The 16,538-nt window shown below is 43.8% G+C and overlaps 1 pseudogene; it reads right to left on the bottom strand.

The window, feature by feature from the left end:
• Positions 1-870: 870 nt before the first annotated feature.
• On the bottom strand, positions 871-8,011 carry LOC131925680 (transforming growth factor beta regulator 1-like; annotated as a pseudogene).
• Between the last annotated feature and the right edge of the window lie 8,527 nt (positions 8,012-16,538).

Raw genomic sequence — 16,538 nt, 5'->3', positions numbered from 1 at the left:
AGAGGCAGGCGGATCTCTGTGAGTTCGAGGCCAGCCAGTTCTACAAAGTGAATTCCAGGACTGTTAAACAGAAAAGCCCTGTTTCACAAAACAACAACAACAACAACAAAAACCAAACCAAAAAGATGACAAAGATTACCAGACAGGATGAGTCTCCCAAAGAAGCCAAGTGCACACAAATATAAACGGGACTCGGGCGTACACCACTGTACATGCATACCGGAACTAAGAGGTGGTGAGACAGAGAGACAGACCAAGTCTGATGAGTCTGTGGATACAGCAACTAATGTATACACCACAGGATGCAATCAGCAAGATCGCAACAACGCTTGTGTTCTCTAATTCTTTTTAAAGGGAAAAACAAGTTAATGGACTTAAAAAATAAACTAATCAGCTATGAGGCAATTTTCTTACTTGTTCCAAAGGGTTAAAAAGTGATGTGGTATTATTGAAAGATTTATTTTTAGTTTTATATGTAGTGTGTGTGTGTGTGTGTGTGTGTGTGTGTATGCTGTGGGAACCCACATGAATGCAATTGCTTTCAGAGGCCAGAAGAGGGTATCAGATCCCTTGGAATTGGAGTTTACATGCGGTTGTGAGACACCCCCTCCTCCTGTCCCCCTGCAAGTGTGCTAGGAACTGGACTCTATAAGAGCAGTAGGTACTCTTTTTTTTTAAACTGTCAAGAGATATTTATTATTAAAAATTAAAGCAACTGAAGTTTACACTGTCAGCACAGGAACATCCACGATGAACTGTGTTAATCCCTTCTCTGCTTCTCAAGCCCTGCTGTCTTCCATGTAGAGGAAGTTTTAGTTCAAGTGAAAAACTCATGATGATGAAAGGAGGCAGGCTGTACTTCCTTCCTGTTCAGTCTGAAGACTGCATTGGGACACACTGTGAAGGCCCACACTTCAGGGGCTGCAAGGTCAGTGTCTCCCAAGGGTTCATGTGTCAGGAGCGCTGGCTGATGAAGATGTAACAAGGGCTTCATGCTGAAGCTCAGGCAGGTGCAGGATCCTGGCAGAATGAAATCCTCACGGTCATCATCAAAGATCTGTGTCTGAAAGGCTCACAGCTGTATCACAGCTGTATCCTTCTCCGGCAGTTCCCGGGAGAGCTGCCGCTTCCTGGGTTTGTGTGCATCGAGTTTCACCCACTGATAACTGACACGGTTTTGAGCTTCTGGACAACTCTGAATCAGGCTGTGGATGGTTGGATGAGAAAACCCAAAGAAGTCAGCACCACATGAAAGTGGATTAGCCACCAGTGTCCCCGATGTAGTACTGATGGCCCTGAGCAGTTCTTCACAACAGGCCTCTGCAGAGGAGCCCACGATGGTATTCTGGGAGTCATCTTCAGGAACAATTTCAAACTGAGGCTGCATATCACCATCCTTGGTCTGACAGGTATATGGACACTTCTGGTCTGGGCACTTCATGCAGGCATACACTCGGGTACTGCAGTAGCCCACAGGGTAGATGGCACTGTCATCATGGAAGCCAGGTCAATTGGTGATGATCTCCCCCAGGCTATATACTGTTAGATGCTCTCGTCCGATGGGGAACACAGGCCATCAGACTGGGGATCCAAGGCAAAGGGCCGAACAAGCCTGTCCCTGCCTTCCCAGTGCTGGGATTAAAGGTGTGTGCCACCACTGCCTGGCTTATTTTAATTTTTAATATTTATTTATTATTTTATGTGGATGGGTGTTGTGAGCCTCCATGTGGGTACTCAGAACTGAACCCAGGTTCTCTGCAAGAGTTAACTATCTCTCCAGCCTAGTATAGAGTTTTTAAAGTTCTTAATGTATTTACATAAAAAAGCTAACAGAAGTATAAATTCAAGGCTTTGCGGTTAACAGGTTTTTCTTTTCCTTTCTGTCTTTCACACCTTTTCCTTAACCCTTGCCCAGCGATCTGCAGTGAGGCTGTCGTCACACCAGTTACTTTAAACATTGTCTTCTGCTGATCTCTGTCTGCATCTGTATAGTTCCCGATGGGCATCTCAGGTGAGATCTAAGCCTGTTTCCTCTGGACTGAAACATTCTTTTCTGAGCACGTGTTGCCCTTGCAGAGGACCCAGGTTCAGTTCTCAGCACTGACAGACAGTTTGAAACATTCTGTAAGAACCCAGTATCTCCAATCTCAGAAAGTCCAACACCTCTCTGGCCTCTGAGGGCATGACAGGCATGTTCACACATCCATGCGGGCACAACATTTACACACATAAAATAAATCTAAACAAACAAAAAAAAAAGGGGGGGATAGGAATGACGTAATTGTATCAGAGTCTCAAAAATAAAAGAAATTAAAAAAAAAAAACCCTGGAAGTTCACGAAACTCACCAGCCCCCTCCCCGAGATTCCACAAGAGTCAAAAGCTGGGACAGAGAGGACTCTTCAGTGGTATAGCTGTCTGCAAATTGGGCACGGAACCCCAGTGACACAAGTTCATGAGTCATTACCCATGCTCAGGTGGGCTGTTTGGTGAGGCAGCTGCTGAGTCACTCCTGCTCCTGTGAGTATTTCCAATAAAATTGCTGGGGCACCAAGCTGGGGAGAGTCATTTAAGTGGGCTGTTGTTACCCTCTATCTTGGGTAAACAGAAATAGCTTTCCTAGGAGAAGTCTCACAGCAACCATACCTTGAACATGATACATTCTTCCATATAAATGAAATGTTTCCCTTTTCTTTGTTTAATTTTTGGGTAAGCAATTCCTTTTCTTAAAAAGTATTTATTTATTTTGAGACATAGTCTCACTATGTAGCCATGGCTGGCTTGGAATCGCTATGAAAACCAGACTAAGCCCAAACTCCCAGAGATCAGATCCCCTCTGCTGGAATTTAAGGCATGCCCCACCATGCCAGGCTAAGCAGTTTATTTTTATGACATTTCAATAATCACTCAACTGAAGTCTAATACTAATGTTGAAAAGCATTAGCTTTTGGGAAGCTTTGACAATGTTAAATCATCAATGAGTAATCAAAAATATTCATTATGGGCTGTAGCTGCATCGCAGAGAGAATGCTTAGCCAGTTTGCACAGGGCCCTGGGTTCTAACCCCAACACTAGGGGATCACAACCACAGGAATAAACTAGACTCCAAACAAACCTTAATCAAAATAATTCCTGTCATCTGTTTCTGGACACCAAACAGCACAGACATCTTATCCAGCCCCTCAGAGAGCAATAAATATGTAATTTTATTTTAAAATGTGCTTCTGAATTAGAAGATTAGCATTTTGAATTTGCAGTTAAAGCGTTCACACATTTATCCCCGTTTAGATCAGATTTAGTGTTGAGGGACAAACACTCCTTTGCCCTTGTGGCCTGCCCGGGTGTAACTGCGCCTGCCCAGGGTTGGGGGTACCCTAGGCTTCAGTCTGAGGGCATTGTTTCCCACACACATTCTCCAGTCTGAGTCTACACACAGGACCTGTCGTCCCTACACTCTTACTTTTTCCCATCTAGGGGTCTGGACTCTGGGGGATACCTTCCCTCGGCTGAATTACTTACCCATGAGGGGTTCTACAACCTTCTGTGAATTTGTCATCAGGCCTGTGGGCTTAGATACTTCACTTATTAATTGCTAATCTAACTGCTTAATCTACACATTGCAAGCAGGGCCACCCATGAGGCTCCAGGCTCTCTTGTTTTCCTAAGAAAGCCAGACAATCACCTCCCAACTCACTTTCAGTGCAAGAAAAAAAATAGATTGAAGGAAAAAAATGTATATATAATGGCCTCAAAAGAAGCAGAAAAGGGGTTTGATAAAATTAAATGCCTTTGGCATTATCTATGTGGGAAATCCAACAATTTAATTGTCACAGTGAAAAGATTTTGCAAGACAACTAGGTGGAAACTTATTGTACAAAACTATTTTGTAAGCCAGGCATGGTGGCACACACTTGAAACCCCATTGGGAGCTTCAGGAAGATTAGGGGTTCAAGGAGTTCAGCTACTTAGTAAGTTTGGGGCCAGCCTAGTGTGGGGAGCCCAAAACAGCTTGACCACTCAGCTGCCATGACAGGCTTAGAGGCCCAGACACAGCTTCTGTGACAGGCTTACTGGCAGGCAACACCTGGACCCAGGAAAAGCCATAAGCTGACCCCACACAGGGAGGACCTACATCCCAAACATTCCAACCATTAGATAAGGTTAGATAAGATGACCAGATGTCCCTGAGTCTAGCACTCACCTATTTCTGTTTTACAGATACCCCTAGACAAATGTCAGCCAATCAGGGCCCTGAACCCCAGAAATCCCCTCACCCCAACCTCTGCTATGATAAAAACTCTGCCCCATCTGAGCTCAGGGCTCTTTGCTCTCACCGGTGTGTCAGACAGACAGAGAGATGGAGCTCAGAGCTTGAAAATAAAGTCTCTTGGCTTGGCTACATGTGGGATTCGGGCTCCGTGGTGGTCTTTTGGGGGTCCCTGCAATCTGGGCACAACACTAGGATACAGGAAACCCTGTTTCTAAAATGGGTTTTATTTGTCTTAGTTTTGTTTTGTTTTTGTTTTTGTTTTTGTGACAGGGTCTCATGTAGTACAGGCTAGACTTGAAGTCACTATGTAGCTGAGGCTACCCAAGGTGAAAATGGTAACAGTCCATCTTTTATAAGGGTACTGATGGTGATGGGGTGTTCCAATTCACTGGGAAGAACCAAAGACTTAAATTCAATTCAAATTTATATTAAATGAATTTATCCTTACCCAGAAGGAGGACAGCCGTAGAGCTGAACATCGAGCCTCACAAAGGGATTAAGGGAGGGGTTAATAAAGGCCAATGTCAAAGGTGTACGTTATAATTATCTATGGAACCCACAGCCGGGCAAGGGAATTGTTTTACTCCCCTCAGTTGTTTCTCTTTCCTCTTGTGTAGTAATAAAAACAAACAAACAAACCAACAAACAAACAAAACACTTCGTGGCAGTCCCACAGTGATAAGTGAGTTTACAAAAGCAGAAAGCAAGTGGCTAAATATCTCACAGCAGGAACCCCATTATCTTATTCTGATCTCACCCGAAGGCCACTAGGATCTCACAGGCAAAGAGAAAAAAAAAAACCAAAAAACCAAAAAACAATAAGATAGGGCTGGAGATATGGCTCAGTAGTTCAGAACACTTGGTGCTTGTTAGTCAACTAAGAACTGCTCGCATTCCAGAACCAGGTTCCCCACCTACACCCTCCCCCCTCCCACCCCAAACCACCTTCACTAATGCCAACATGTTTCCACAGTCTTGTGTTTTCCCTGTGCATATACTCTATGCCCCCTAAAAAGCCCGTGCCATCATGGACTGGTGTCTCTCTCTTTTCCATTCCTGTGCAGAGGCTGCTTTTTGTGTCCTCCCTACCTAGTAAATCCTTTGCATGAGGTCTCTTGCGAGGTGTGTTTTTTGTGGCATTCCTTGGCCCTGTCATTAGTTCTGTGACTCGGATAGGCTGTCCAGTGTTTGACCTCTCCTCTGGAGTCTGAGCCACACAAGGACCCTACCTGTCTGCTCCACCTGCAACAGACTCACCTTCTGGCCCACCAATGGCTCAGCCTACCCTCCATCAGCAGCAACGAGTAAGTGATCCCTCTTGGTAGGTGTAAACATTTTCATGAATCCAAAGAAGTGACCTTGAGTGCCCAGCACCCCTCTGGTACTCTTGGAGGTGAGGTACTCCCATCCACAGTCCTTAAGGCCATGATTGACCCTCTTCACTGACCCTGCTCCTGACCCTTTCCCTTGGTGAGGCCATGTTTTTGAACTTGGTTTTTCACATTTTGGCATCATTCAAAAGCCCTGGTACTGGGCATGGAGTCTCCTCAGGCTGTTAGCCCTGACCCTTGTGGGTGCGGTGATGAGCCACTGAACAGCTTGTATCTTCCTTGTTTAGTCCTCTCTGAGTCCTTGAGATGCCCTTGACTATAGGCTTAGGACCTTCCTGTCTTCCTTACTCATGGGAAAGGTATCATCCATACCTTCTGGCTTCCCCTTGGGATGCCTCTTAGAAAACCTCCAGCCTCTCTACCTGGCACCTGACCTGAAGGGCCCTAAATTTGTTCGCTTTTACAATCAAATCTGGTCTCAATATCCCTTAGATAATCCATCCAAATGTGGGTGCCTAACAGCACCCTTGATCCCAATACTATTTGGGACCTTTACAAATACTGCAAGTGATTGGGGAATGAAAAGAGGTTCCCCATACCTTATTTCTCTGCTCCAAGCCCCAGTTGTTTTTGCCTGGGTTGTGTCTGTCTATGTGTCGTCATCTGTCTGTCTGCCCCCCACCCCTCCTAACACACGCTGTGTAAATGTCCTGTCTTTAAGTTAGGGTTGATGGATCTGTAAGCGTGTTGCAAAGAGGGAGCAAGACTTAGCAGGAGGGGGCCAGCTGCAGCATGAATAGCCTTCCCAACACACACACACACACACACACACACACACACACACACACACACACACACTCCTTGTTGCTGCCTGGTGTATCCTTTTGATCTCTCCTGCAGTGTCCTCTGTCTATATCCAGAGCTAAAAATTTCCTATCTCTAAGCTTTCTCTCTGCTCTTCCTGGTCCCCTACATGCCCTTTCCTGTTAATCCAGCCATTTTGGTTACCTGGTCCATTTCCCCTCTCCTCTACTCTCCTTGCTCTCCCTGTCTCTCCTCCTGCTTCTCTTCACCATGGCCCAGCTCAGGGTCATATTCACTTTGGACTCTCCCAGAGGGGATATGTGTGTGTGTGTGTGTGTGTGTGTGTGTGTGTGTGTGTGTGTGTACATAACAACCATCTTGGCTAATGGCCTCATCAAGATGGAAGCAACCACATGACAGACAGCCATCTTTACTAAGGTGAAAGAGTACATGCCATGTGACTTAACCACCATCTTTTTTTTTTTTTTAAATTTTGTGTGCATTGGTGTTTTTCCCGCATGTATGTCTGTGTGAGGGTGTCAGAATCCCCTGGAACAGGAGTTGCAAACAGTTGTGAACTACCATGTGGGTGCTGGGAATTGAACCTGGGTACTCTGGAAGAGCAGTTGGTGCCTTTAACCACTGAGCCGTCTCTCCAGCCCCTTAACTACCATGTTAAGATGACATGTGACATAGAGCAACAATTACAAAACTTCTTAGTCCTAATGAGCTCTCTGTTTATCATTGTATCTCCTTTTCAGTCTAAGGGAGCAACGATAAGTCTCAAATATCTGGGATTGGTATGGACTTTTGTATGATGATAAAAATTTAAGGTTGTATTTGCTACAATATACTATATAGGTGATTCAATTCTGGTTTAGAATATACTGTATATGATGATAAAAATGTAAGGTTATAAAGGTCTACTCAGATTAACAAAAGCTGACTTAGAGATTCACACCTAACTGCTTACGTCTTTGATAACTTCAACACAAGGTTTCTAGAAAATCTAGATAAATAACAACATATGTTTGAAAAATAAGGTATATTTGATAAATAAAGTTTATAAATTCCTAAGGTCTACTCAGATTCACAGTAATATTTATCTAGCTTCTTTGTCTTTGATCACTTTGTTAAGATTTAGCTATTTGGATAAACTGAGTCATATAAAAAACTGTGATATTCTATACTGGAAAACTATAAAAGGATCAGAAAAGTTCCCAGTATCCCTATGTGTTGGCAGCAGACGCTGAACAGGCCTTATGCATAGTCTGTTTGCTCGCCCTAAGTTGCCTTAAGGTGCCCTTTTTTCCTTCCTCTTTTCCTGTGGTCAGTAAGTCACAGAATGTTTACGATATACCTATTGCTGGAACATTGTTTCAAGAATCAGCTCTCTGCTGATTCGCTTGTGGTCTTCCTGTTTGGCTGAGCTGCTGGGACGTGGATGGGAACCTGAGGACCGTACCCTGACTGGAGAGTAGGAAGTAGCAGGGTATATAAGCCTGATGGATAGTGAATAAAGGGGCTCTCTTTGAATGACGAACCACGGTGTGTCCTGAGTGCTGCTTAACCTCGACGTCCCTCGCCAGTTCTGGGTCCCAGGCCATGCGGGTTGCGGCAGGTGGAGGTCTCACCGAGACTTGGAAAGAAGGGGTAAGCGTACAAGGCTCACCTTCACAAAGGATGGGGGAGGATTGGATGTAACAGAGTAAAATAGGGTACGTACCATGGGGAATTCCATAGCTAGGGCTCAGTTGGCCGCTGAGTTGAGAGAGCTGTTGCAGAAACAAGGAACAGGTATTAAGTCTAGTGGACACAGTAGCTGAAGCTAGCCCGTGGTTTCTGACAGGAGGAGGGTTGAATATCCCTGGTTGGGAACAGGTGAAACGTGATCTACAGAAGGCATTGCAGGATACGGGACCAGAGGAGTTTCCTATTGCAGCCTTTTCTCTTTGGAGGCTGGTAAAGGATGCGCTATTAACTGACAAGGTGAAAGTGAAGGAACAATTAGCAGAACGTGAGCAGGCTTTTGCCACTGCCCAGGAAGCTGAAACTAATGAATCTTTAAAAGGGGAAAAAGAGGAAGAGAAGGCTATGAAACCCCGCAAGAAACTTGCAGTTCAGGATGATGAGAGTGACCTTGAGTCTATACATGAGTTGTTGGATGAGGAGGAACAGTTAGAGAAAGAGATCAAAGAATTACAACTGCGGCTGCAGAAAATGAAAGTAAACACAAAGAGCCTTTGGCTCCGATTTGCTGTCGTCCACCTCCTCATAATCCATACTGGTTGGACAGGGACAATCAGGGTGATAAGGAGGAAGGGAAACGGAGGGGAGTTATCTGGCAGGATACTGTGCAGGCTTATCCCGTTTCTGAAACTGTTAATGCTGCCAGACAAGCTGTCAGGAATCATGTACCTTTGACATTTAAAGAAATGAAACAACTAAAAGAAGCAGTGAGAGCAGTTATGGTCCACAGGCTCCATTCACTGTGACACTTTTTGAGTCCTTTTCAGCTAGTTATTTAACACCTAGCAATTGGCAGCAATCATGCCGTGCTGCCCTGTCTGGAGGAGATTATCTCTTGTGGAAAAATGAGAATCGTGAAAGACGCTTAGAGCTGGCGCACATTAATGTGTGGGCCGGTCAACCCCAGAGGAATTATGACATGCTGGCAGGCTCAGGATAATATGCTGATATTCAACAGCAAATATTGTATGAGCCTGGCACTTACGCTCAAATAGCTAATGCAGCGGTCCGAGCCTGGAAATCTCTGCCAAACCTTGCTGTGGGAGAACAAATTTCAAAGGTCTTGCAAGGTCCTTCAGAACCCTATGCAGATTTTGTGTCATGGCTTTTGCAATTGGCAGGAAAGATCTTTGGAGATTCTGATCAGGCTATACCGGTAGTTAAACAGTTGGCATATGAGAATGCAAATAAGTATTGCAAAGAAGCATTAAGAGGGAGCAAAGGCAAGAGTTTGAATGACATGCTTCGTGTCTGCAAAGACATAGATGGTACTCATATTACTGGACAAGTTTTAGCTGCTGCCATAAGACATGGCTTGCAAGGCATGAATGGCCGAGGTGCTCGACCTAAAGGATGTTTCCAGTGTGGGCAGGAAGGCCATTTGAAATGAGATTGCCCACAAAACAATCCAAACCAGTCACCTGGAATATGTCCCAAATGTAAAAAGGGTTGGCACTGGAGTAGTGAATGTAGATCTAAGTTTGACGCACAGGGTAACCCACTACCTTCGGGAAACTGGGACGGCGCCCACTCCGGGCCCTGAAAGCCAGAGTGTACGGAGCTATGCAGACCCAAACAGTAATCCCAGGCAGTGGCCTCCTCCATTTCATTCCACAAAACAATCCCTTTCAATTGACCAACTCAGTCAAGGAACACCAGGAAGTGCAGGACTGGACCTCAGTTCCGCCACCAGAGCAATCTTAACCCCTCAAATGGGACCTCAAGCACTACCCACTGGAGTTTATGGCCCCTTACCAAAAGGATCTGTGGGACTGCTTTTGGGTAGAAGTAGTGCATATATGAAGGGCATAAGGATTTTGCCTGGAGTGATAGATAATGACTATGAGGGGGAGATAAAAATCATGGCAGAGGCAATACAGGGGGTCTTAGTGATCCCGCAAGGGGAGCGTATAGCTCAGCTACTTCTGCTTCCTATTGTTTTTACAAAAAATAGAAGTTTATGTGTAGCCCGGGGAAAGGGAGGTTTCGGGTCCACTGGTACTCCTCAAGCGTTCTGGGTAGCCCACCTAGGCTCTAGGCCTAAATTAGAATTAAGAATTCAAGGTAAATCTTTTGTGGGGATTCTTGATACTGGGGCAGATGTATCCGTTATATCCAAAGAATATTGGCCTGCACGATGGCCTCTGGAGGATTCTACAGCAGTGTTACAGGGACAGACCAGACCACAGAAAAGTGCCTGCATATTGAAGTGGAGTGATCAGGAGGGGCATGAAGGACATTTTCAACCTTATGTTGTATTAGGTTTACCTACTAACCTGTGGGGAAGAGATGTGTTAGAAACCATGGGAATGGTTCTCACTACTCAAGCTCTAAAGGGAGAAAATCCATTCGTTAATAACATAATGATGGATATGGGATGGACACCAGGAAAAGGGCTGGGAAAAGCAGAGCAGGGTTGTGTTGCTGCTCTTACTGCCGCCGATGAGGTCACCAGACTACCTGGAGATCGGAGAGGCTTAGGGCATTTTTAGTATGGGTCACTGGTGTGCGGCCTTCTCCCACACCTATCACTTGGTTATCTGATGAGCCTGTGTGGGTAGATCAGTGGCCCTTACCACTAGAAAAATTGAGGGCCGCCCATGAGTTAGTGCAGGAACAATTGTTGGCAGGGCATATTGTCCCTTCCATGTCCCCCTGGAATACTCCCATTTTTGTTATCAAGAAAAGGTCTGGAAAATGGAGACTTTTACAAGATTTATGTGCAGTAAATGCCACTATGCATCTTCAGCCAGGCCTTCCCAGCCCAGTTGCTATTCCCAAAGATTGGCATATGATAGTGCTAGATTTGAAAGATTGCTTTTTTGCTATTCCTTTGGCTCAGCAACATTGCCAGCGTTTTGTATTTTCTGTTCCTTTTATTAATTATAAAGAACCATATAAGCGGTATCATTGGGTTGTTTTACCTCAAGGAATGGCTAATAGCCCTACTATGTGTCAAATGTATGTTGCAGAAGCCATACAACCCATTAGAGCAAAGTTTCCATATGTGTATATTATACATTATATGGATGATATATTATTGGCAGCATCCACCCAAGCCTGTGTATTACAAGTTCATGGAGATTTGCAACAAGCACTTGTAGCTGCAGGATTAGTGATTGCCCCAGAAAAGGTACAAAATATGGCTCCTTATCAATATTTGGGATATACTATAAATTCTGTGTGGATATTTCCACAGAAATTACAATTTCATATTGCAGAATTAAAGACATTGCATCATTGGCAGAGGTTTTTAGGGGAAATTCAATGGCTCTGCCCCTCATTCCAAATACCCACCAGAGAACTTAAGCCTCTCTATGATATTTTAAAAGGAGATTCTTTTCCGACTTCCTTAAGGACCCTATCAGCGGAAGCCAAGGCCGCTTTAGGAAAGGTAGAACAAGCACTATAAGAACTCCAAGTGCAACAAATAGATTATACCAAATCCTTATTATTGCTAATCCTTCCCTCTGAATTTTCACCTCCGGGAGTATTTTGGCAAACATATTTTGGGTGCATTTATCTGCATCCCCATCTAAAACTTTGAATGCATATTATGAATTAGTAATTCAACTCCTATGGAAAGCTAAATATATGGGGGAATCCTTGTTTGGAAAGTCTCCTGAGTGCATTGTACTCCCTTATACACAAGAAATGTTAACTTATTTGCAAAGAGAACATGAAGCTTGGTGCCTTTTCTTGTGTACTTTCACAGGCTATATAGATAATCATTATCCAAAACATAAACTTATAGAAAGCTTTAAAGTGTGTAGTTTTATTTTTCCCCATATTGTAAAACAGGAACCTCTTAAGGGTACTCTTTTAATTTTTACTAATGCATCTAAAGGAGGTTTTGCTGTGGCCATCAGTGGGGATGAGGTAACGTGGGTGGCAGTGCCCTCCATGTTTGCACAATAAGCTGAGATTACAGCTTTACAATTGGCTTTGCAAGTTTACTCTTTAGAACCTATAAATGTCTATACTGACAGTTGCTATGTGGCCAAAATGATGCATAGTATCGGAACCACTCCATATATTGGAAAACAGTCAGCAGTACATTCTCAATTACAGACTATTCAAAGGTTAATTTGGGCTAGAAAACATCCTCTGTTTGTGGGCCATATTCGAGGGCACTCTGGTCTTCCAGGGGAGCTTGCAGAAGGCAATGCCGCTGCAGATGTAGCTACTCATTTCACTTGTGTAGTCACCACTTTTGATCAGGCATTTCAATTACATCAGAAATTCCATCTCAATGCGCAAACTTTACAGCATCGTACTGGCTGTACTCGCACTGAGGCCTTAAAAATTGTATCTACTTGTGCCACTTGTGCTCCTTTTATTCATGTACCATCATTAGATGTTAATCCTCGTGGCCTACGTCCCAACGATATCTGGCAAATGGATGTCACGCATATTTCAAGTTTTGGAACTTTATCATATGTACATGTGTCTGTGGACACATATTCTCATCATATAGTAGCCACCCTTCACAAGGGGGAGAGTGCACAAGATGTAATTAAACATCTTTTGACTGCTTTCTCTTATATGGGAGTTCCACAGTGTATTAAAACAGATAATGGGCCAGCTTATGCCAGCCAAAGTTTTCAGAAATTTTGTTCACAATGGAATATAATTCATAAAACTGGCATTCCCTATAACCCTCAAGGACAAGCGATAATTGAACGAGCGCATAAACATTCAAAGACTTATTTGCAAAAAAACAAAAGAAGGTGAGATGTACAGGGATGTACAGGGACCACAATTACTCCTTTCCATTACTTTATTTATTTTAAATGTTTTGCTTGTGGATGTTCATGGGCGTACTGCTGCTCAACAGCATTTTTCAGGCCCCTCTCCCTCTGAGATTCTGGTCAGGTGGAAGGATCTTTCCACAGGCACGTGGCAGTCCCCAACGCCACTATTGGCTAGGGTGAGGGGAGCAGTTTGTGTATACCCTTCAGATGCTGAGAAACCAATCTGGATACCAGAATGGTGTGTTCAGCCTGTGGAACAGACACAGAAATCTCAACATGAAGAACCTCATGATTCCGATGGTGCTGATGGTCCTTAGCCCTTGGTCTACACAGAGCCTTCATGGAGCCTGGTTAAGAATCCTCCAGTTTTGTTGCCAGTAAGTATTGAAAGCTCCGTGTTTCCTCCTGTCTTTGCCTCTAATTGGACTATCGGAACTGCAGCTAGTAATGTTAAACATGATGTGCAAAGCATAAATGTCACCATGAATTTACATAATTCCCTATGCTTTGCTCGAAACGTTACTGCAGGATTCAATTATACCAATTTTTTTTCTTTATTCTCTGGAATGGCTCGGGTGTGGGAGGGGAGGAGTTAAATTGTTCAGCTTTGAATTGCAGCCTAAGTAATTGCTGGAGTCCTAATGTCACACATGCTGTGGTAGTGAGAATTCCTGCCTTTGTCATGATGCTGCTGGGACAGAATGCAGCAGAATTTCCCTTGCAACTTCATTGCAGCAGATGGGACCTTGGCATAACTGTTGCTGTAATTGCTGCCATTGCAACTTCGGCTGTTGCAGCCACTGCAGCTGGATTGGCTATTTCCCAGGGAGTGCAACAGGCTACTACTATTAATGCCCTGTCAGAAAGAGTGGCTGGTGCTTTAGACATCCAACAGACTTTAAATGGACAATTAGACAACATATGTTATGTGCCTATGGGTTTTCTGAAATATGTGTAACCCCTCGTATTGTTGTGAATGCATCTGCTAAGGTTAAAGAATTGAATGATTACTTAAGAGGGCCATGGAATGCAACTTTTGTAAATTTTACTTTGCAATTAGTTCATGCCATTGTTTGTATTAATGAAACTAGAGTCACTCCTATTGATGAAAATGTTTGGTGGCAAGCTATGTCAAAAATTGCTGGATGGGTTACTAGGTGGTCAGGGTCTGTTTCCCTACTTATGCTGTGTATATTGGGTCTTGGGCTCGGATTCTTCATGGTGTACCGATGGCGTCTCCAGTTTAGTTGAGGCCAATGGGCAACCAAGCAAGCTTTATTAGCTATGCAGCCCCCTGAATCTGCTCAGGTGTGGTTACATATGTTGGAAAGATAGTACCCAAAGACGGGCAACTCCTGTGCCATGCTGACAACCTAAGACAGGGGATAGAAGGGCCTCCCCGAGGACGGGTAAGTCACACAGGGTGCTACAGGTGCCCTAAGACAGGGGCTATCTGTGTGCTTTCAAAAAGAAAAGAAGAGGACATGTTGGCAGCACACGCTGAACAGGCCTTTTGCATAGCCTGTTTGCTTGCCCTAAGTTGCCTTAAGGTGCCCTTTTTTCCTTCCTCTTTTCCTGTGGTCAGTAAGTCACAGGATGTTTACTATATAGCTATTGTTGGAACATTGTTTCAAGAATCAGCTCTCTGCTAATTCACTTGTGGTCTTCCTGTTTGGCTGAGCTGCTGGGACTCGGATGGGAACCTGAGGACCATACCCTGACCCCATGGAGAGTAGGAAGTAACAGGGTATATAAGGCTGATGGATAGTGAATAAAGGAGCTCTCTTTGAATGACAACCACGGTGTGTCCTGAGTGCCGCTTAACCTCGACGTCCCTCGCCAGTTCTGGGTTCCAGGCTGTGCGGGTCATGGTACCTATGGACTATAATTATGGTTTATAGTTTACTGCATTTATGGCATGTTTTGATGCTAAAGGATCTTTAATTAAACTTTCAACTCAAATTATTAAGGTTCAAACTTAACAGGGATAAAGCTATAAAATTCCTAATCTTATAAAGTCTTTTAACTTACAAATTATTAGGTAATTCATTTAGTGATGAGCTTTATTTAGCTTCGTGTATGTGTTTGCAAAGTTAAGCCTAAAATCAGGTATACTTAATAGATGGCCCTCAAACTCTTCAGAGTCTGCTGAATATGGCATTTAAAATAGCTAAGCTTCCCAGTAGAGACATGCTCCTTCCTACTGGGAACCCTATGGTGGCCAAAGAAGATTGATAGAACACAAGGACTCCACCAGAATTGTGGAACACTAACTACTGGGCAGAACCACCCCCATGCCTTGCCTCACCTGCCAGGGCTCTGCTTAAACTGTCAACATTTTTGGGTTAATTGTCCTGTTCTGCCTCATCTAATAAGGTCAGTCCACCCCCTCCCCTGGACCCCCTCCTCCCCGACCCCTCCGTTCCTCCACTACAGAAAATTCTCTCAGACCTGGGTCTGGCATGGCAGCTGAAGATTAAATGCTGTCCTGTAAAAAAATTCTGTCCTGTGTAACAGCTAAAGATCAACCACTGCCCACAGTGAAGTCATGGAGACCAAGGGAATCTAGGGTAACCAGCTAGGGAATGGAGAAGTCTCTGTCATTTTACATGATACATAAATCATTTGGATTATAATTTATCTTCCTTAGATCTCTGATGGCATTAATGACTAGGCTAATGAGAGCTTTGTCAATTCATCAGCAGCTAGCATACCAGTTCCTCCCACCAAGGCTTCAGCTGCATTCTCAGTTCTCTTCATATGTAAATGTCAAGCTTCCAGACTTGCTTTCCTAGAGCTACTAGTTCTCCAGCTGAGAAAGACAGTGTACCTTGCTACCAGACTCTGGAAAGAGATAAACTCACAAAACAGGTTTCACTGTAACTTTTTACTATTCCTTTTTAAAGGAACTTGCTTTGCAATGACTGCTCTCAGTAACCAACCACCTGTAACTCATAGTAAATGGTTAGTTGGAAAGAAAAGATTTAACGTTTATTCAAGTTATTAAGGTCTAAGAATGTGTTCAAGGTATGTAAGTTGTAAAAGTCTGAGGATGTAAAAGCTTAAGTTGTGAGTGTCGCTACATGACCGCAAATGCACAGTCCAGTAGGCAAGCAAGAGGCTTAGTCATCCCTTACGTTCTACATAATCTATGTGCTGCATGATCATGTAATTTGTGCCCAGTGTGATCACATAATCTATGCGCATGTGTGGTGTGGCTTTGCGAGCCCATATGCGCATGTGTGGGGGAATCCATAAAAAGCAGGTCACAGACTCCTCCCCCGTCTTCCTCTTCTTCCTCTCTCTCCCTGCACAATCTCCATAGGCCTATGCACATTCTTTTCTGTCTCCTTCCCCTAATAAACTCTCATAGTGGGTTTTGTCATACCTCATGGCTTTTCTCACATGGTAAACAGCATCGCTTAATGAATAACACTGTGTCATATAAAACTAACAGTGAGGGTCTGTGAAGGCATTTTAAGGTGTGAAAATGCAATTTGTAAAGTTATAAGAAAATGCTTTAAGGTACATAGAAAGTGATTTAAGGTATGTAAAAAATTAGAAATGTTCAGATTTCTTTCCCTCTCTAGGCTATTGGTTTATTAAGACTTCAAAAGTTCAGAGTTTTAAC

This window comes from Peromyscus eremicus, chromosome 15 (assembly GCF_949786415.1).
Source record: "Peromyscus eremicus chromosome 15, PerEre_H2_v1, whole genome shotgun sequence".
NCBI lineage: Eukaryota > Metazoa > Chordata > Mammalia > Rodentia > Cricetidae > Peromyscus > Peromyscus eremicus.
The sequence above is the reverse complement of the archived record's forward strand: the minus strand, read 5'-3'. Positions and strand labels throughout refer to the sequence as shown.